General features: G+C 36.3%; 1 non-coding gene across 1 annotated transcript; it reads right to left on the bottom strand.

Moving 5' to 3' along the window:
* Positions 1-1,807: 1,807 nt before the first annotated feature.
* Positions 1,808-1,915, bottom strand: LOC127747375 (small nucleolar RNA R71). The gene has a single exon (XR_008009174.1). It is a non-coding gene; the product is annotated as a small nucleolar RNA R71 (small nucleolar RNA).
* Between the last annotated feature and the right edge of the window lie 3,407 nt (positions 1,916-5,322).

Raw genomic sequence — 5,322 nt, 5'->3', positions numbered from 1 at the left:
CTTCAAGTTGTTCTTGACAAGTCTTCTTGTTTGATCTTCATATTTTCTTGTTTTGTGTCTTTTGTTGTTTTTCATATGCATCTTTGAATTCATAGTGTCTAAACATGAAAAATCTCTAAGTTTGGTGTCTTGCATGTTTTTCTTTTCTTGAAAATTTTTCAAAAATAAGGTCTTGATGTTCATCTTGATCTTCAAAGTGTTCTTGGTATTCATCTTGACATTCATAGTATTCTTGCATGCATCAATTGTTTTAATCCAAAATTTTCATCTTTTGAGTCATTTTGTGGTTTTTCTCTTTCCTCATTAAATTAAAAAATAAAAAATAAAAAATATCTTTCCCTTATTTATCTCATAAATTTCGAAATCTTTGGGTTGACTTAGTCCAAAATTTTTTAAAATAAGTTATTTCTTGTTAGTCAAGTCAAGATTTCAATTTTAAAAATCTTATCTTTTCAAAACTTTTTCAAAAATCAAATCTTTTTCATTTTTCTTCTATATGTTCGAAAATTTTTTAAAATTGATTCTCGAAATCTTTTTCTTATCTTTATTTCATAATTTTCGAAAAGTTTACTAACAACTAATGTGATTGATTCAAAAATTTCAAGTTTGTTACTTTCTTGTTAAGAAAGGTTCAATCTTTAAATTCTAGAATCATATCTTTTAGTTTCTTGTTAGTCAAGTAATCAATTTTAATTTTAAAAATCAAATATTTTTAACTTCCTTTTCAAATCTTTTTCAAAAATAAATTCTAATCATATCTTTTTAAAATCATATCCTTTTCAAAATCAATTTCAAAATCTTTTCAAACTTTTTATCTTTTCAAAATTGATTTTCAAATCTTTTTCAACTAACTAATTAACTTTTTTGTTTGTTTTACTATTTCTTATCTTTTTCAAAACCGCCTAACTACCTTTCTCTCTCTAATTTTTGAAAACTCCTCACCCTTTTTTCAAATTCTTTTAATTAATTAATTTTTCTAAATTTTAATTTTAATTTTTTTTCTCTATTCTTAATTTTCGAACTCTAACAAAATAATAAAATAAAAAAATATTTCTCTTCTCTCTTCTTTTAATATTCGAATTCTCTCTCTCTTTTCTCCTTCTATTTATTTATTTATCTACTAACACTTCTCTTCTACTCATAATTCGAACCCTCTTCTCTTCTCTCTTTGTGTTCGAATTTTTCCTCTTCTATTCTTCTTCTCTTTTACTCACATAAAGGAATCTCTATACTGTGACATAGAGGATTCCTCTTCTTTTCTGTTCTCTTCTTTTTCATATGAGCAGGAGCAAGGACAAGAACACTCTTGTTGAAGCAGATCCTGAACCTGAAAGGACTTTGAAGAAGAAACTAAGAGAAGCTAAAGCACAGCAATCCAGAGAAAACCTTACAGAGAATCTCAAAAAAGAAGGAGACATGGCCGAACCCAACAATAGTGCAAGGAAGATGCTTGGTGACTTAACTGCCAAATTCCAACTTCCATGGAAGAAGCATCTCAATCCCTGCCATTGGAGCAAACAATTTTGAGCTAAAGCCTCAATTAGTTTATCTGATGCAACAGAATTGCAAGTTTTATGGACTTTCATCAGAAGATCCTTTTCAGTTCTTAACTGAATTCTTGCAGATCTGTGATACTGTTAAGACCAATGGGGTTGATCCTGAGGCTTACAGGCTTACGCTTTTCCCTTTTGTTGTAAGAGACAGAACTAGAACATGGTTGGACTCTCAACCTAAAGATAGCATGAACTCTTGGAATAAGCTGGTCACGGCTTTCTTAGCCAAGTTCTTTCCTCCTCAAAAGCTGAGCAAGCTTAGAGTGGAAGTTCAAACCTTCAGGCAGAAAGAAGGTGAATCCCTCTATGAAGCTTGGGAAAGATACAAGCAACTGACCAAAAAGTGTCCTTCTGACATGCTTTCAGAATGGACCATCCTGGATATATTCTATGATGGTCTGTCTGAATTGTCTAAGATGTCATTGGACCATTCTGCAGGTAGATCTATTCACCTAAAGAAAATGCCTACAAAAGCTCAGTAACTCATTGAAATAGTTACAAATAACCAGTTCATGTATACCTCTGAAAGGAATCCTGTGAATAATAGGACGCCTCAGAGGAAGGGAGTTCTTGAAATTGATGCTCTGAATGCCATATTGGCTCAGAATAAAATGTTGACTCAGCAAGTCAATATAATTTCTCAGAGTCTGAATGGATTGCAAAATACATCTAACAGTACTAAAGAAGCATCTTCTGAAGAAGAAGCTTATGATCCTGAGAATCCTGCAATGGCAGAGGTGAATTACATGGGTGAAACCTATGGAAACACCTATAATCTCTCATGGAGAAATCATCCAAATTTCTCATGGAAGGATCAACAAAAGCCTCAACAAGACTTTAATAATGGTGGAAGAAACAGGTTTAGCAATAGCAAGCCTTTTCCATCATCCTCTCAGCAACAGACAGAGAATTCTGAGCAGAGCCCCTCTAGCTTAGCAAACATAGTCTCTGATCTATCTAAGGCCACTCTAAGTTTCATGAATGAAACATGGTCCTCCATTTGAAATTTGGAGGCACACGTGGGCCAGCTGAGTAAAAGAGTCACTGAAACTCCTCCTAGTACTTTCCCAAGCAATACAGAAGAGAATCCAAAAAGAGAGTGCAAGGCCATCAATATAACCAAAGTGGCCAAATGCACAGAGGAGGAGGAGGACGTGAATCCCAGTGAGGAAGACCTCATGGAATGTCCTTTGGACAAAAAGGAGTTCCCATTTGAGGAACCTAAGAAATCTAAGGCTCATCTAGAGACCATAGAGATTCCATTGAACCTACTTCTGCCATTCATGAGCTCTGATGAGTACTCCTCCTCTGAAGAGGATGAAGATATTACTGAAGAGAAAGTTGCTAAGTACCTTGGAGCAATTATGAAGCTGAATGCCAAGTTATTTGGTAATGAGACTTGGGTGGATGAACCCCCTTTGCTCACCAATGAACTGAATGACTAGGTTAGGCAGACATTACCTCAAAAGAAACAGGATCCTGGTAAATTCTTAATTCCCTGTACCATAGGCACCATGACCTTTGAGAAGGCTCTGTGTGACCTGGGGTCAGGCATAAACTTAATGCCACTCTCTGTAATGGAGAAACTGGGAATCTTTGAGGTACAGGCTGCCAAATTCTCATTATATATGGCAGACAAATCCATGAAAAAGGTTTATGGACAGGTAGAGGACGTGCTAGTAAAGGTCAAAGGCCTTTAAATCCCTACTGATTTCATAATCCTAGACACTGGGAAGGATGAGGATGAATCCGTCATCCTCGGAAGACTCTTCCTAGCCACAGCAAAAGCTGTGATTGATGTGGACAGAGGAGAGTTGATCCTTCAAGTGAATGATGACTACCTTGTGTTTAAAATGCAAGGATCTCCCTTTGTAACCATGAAGAGGAAGCAAGAAAAGCTTCTCTCAATGCAGAGTCAAACAAAGTCCCACAGTCAAACTCTAAGTGCTTAGGGCCACGGTCAAGACTCATAAAGTAGCTGTGTTCAAGAATCAACATACTGAACTAGGAGAATCAATAACACTATCTGAAATTCTGAGTTCCTATAGATGCCAATCATTCTGAATTTCAAAGGATAAAGTGAGATGCTAAAACTGTTCAGAAGCAAAAAGCTACTAGCCCCGCTCATCTAATTGGGACTAAGTTTCATTGATATTGTGAGATTCATTGTATATTCTCTTCTTTTTATCCTATTTGATTTTCAGTTGCTTGGGGACAAGCAACAATTTAAGTTTGGTGTTGTGATTAGCGGATAATTTCTACGCTTTTTGGCATTGTTTTTACATAGTTTTTAGTATGATTTAGTTAGTTTTTAGTATATTTTTATTAGTTTTCAAGAAAAAATCATATTTATGGACTTTACTATGAGTTTGTGTGTTTTTCTATGATTTCAGGTATTTTCTGGCTGAAATTGAGGGACATGAGCAAAAATCTGATTCAGAGGCTGAAAAAGGACTGCTGATGCTGTTGGATTCTGACCTCTCTGCACTCGAAATGGATTTTTTGGAGCTACAGAAGTCCAAATGGCGCGCTCTTAAATGCGTTGCAAAATAGACATCCAGGGCTTTCCAGCAATATATAATAGTTCATACTTTGCTCGAGTTTAGACGACGCAAACTGGCGTTCAACGCCAGCTTTTTGCCCTATTCTGGCGTTAAACGCCAGAAACAAGTTATAAACTGGCGTTTAACTCCAAGGAAGACCTTTACACGTGAAAGCTTCAATACTCAGCCCAAGCACACACCAAGTGGGCCCGAAAGTGGATTTCTGTATCATTTACTTATTTCTGTAACCCTAGTAACTAGTTTAGTATAAATAGAACTTTTTACTATTGTATTAGACATCTTAGATCTTTTGGAACATCTTTTGATCTCTTGATCACGTTTTGGGGGCTGGCCTCACGGCTATGCCTGGACCTTCATCACTTATGTATTCTCAACGGTGGAGTTTCTACACACCATAGATTAAGGTGTTGAGCTCTGCTGTTCCTCGAGTATTAATGCAAAGTACTACTATTTTCTATTCAATTCATGCTTATTCTTATTCTAAGATATTCAGTCGCACACAAGAACATGATGAATGTGATGATTATGTGACACTCATCACCATTCTCACTTATGAACGCGTGATTGACAACCACTTTCGTTCTACATGAAAACAAGCTTGAATGTATATCTCTTAGGTTTCTAATCAACGATTCACATCGACTCCTCTCTGACAATGGGGCATCTGAATCCGAGATTAGAACCTCAGTGGTATAGGCTAGAATTCATTGGTAGCATTCATGAGATTCGAAAAGTCTAAACCTTGTCTGTGGTATTCCGAGTAGGATCTGGGATGGGATGACTGTGACGAGCTTCAAACTCGTGACTGTAGGGCGTGGTGACATACACAAAAGGATAGTAAATCCTATTCCTACACGATCTAGAACCAACAGCTGATTAGCCATACGATATCTGTGCATGGTATTTTTCATCCGAGACGAGCAATCTGACAGTTGATTAGCCGTACAGAAATCGTAGAGGACCATTTTCACTGAGAGGATGAGAAGTAGCCATTGACAACGGTGACACCCAACATACAGCTTGCCATAGAAAGGAGTGAAGGATTGGACGAAGGCAGTAGGAAAGCAGAGATTCAGAAGGAACAACACATCTCTATACGCTTATCTGGAATTCCCACCAATGAATTACATAAGTATCTCTATCTTTATTTTATGTTTATGTATGTTTTAAATTATCAAAACTCTATAAACCATTTGAATTCGCCT

The sequence above is a fragment of the Arachis duranensis genome, chromosome 4 (genome assembly GCF_000817695.3).
Source record: "Arachis duranensis cultivar V14167 chromosome 4, aradu.V14167.gnm2.J7QH, whole genome shotgun sequence".
Classification (NCBI taxonomy): domain Eukaryota; kingdom Viridiplantae; phylum Streptophyta; class Magnoliopsida; order Fabales; family Fabaceae; genus Arachis; species Arachis duranensis.
This window is presented reverse-complemented; position numbering and strand designations above follow the sequence as displayed.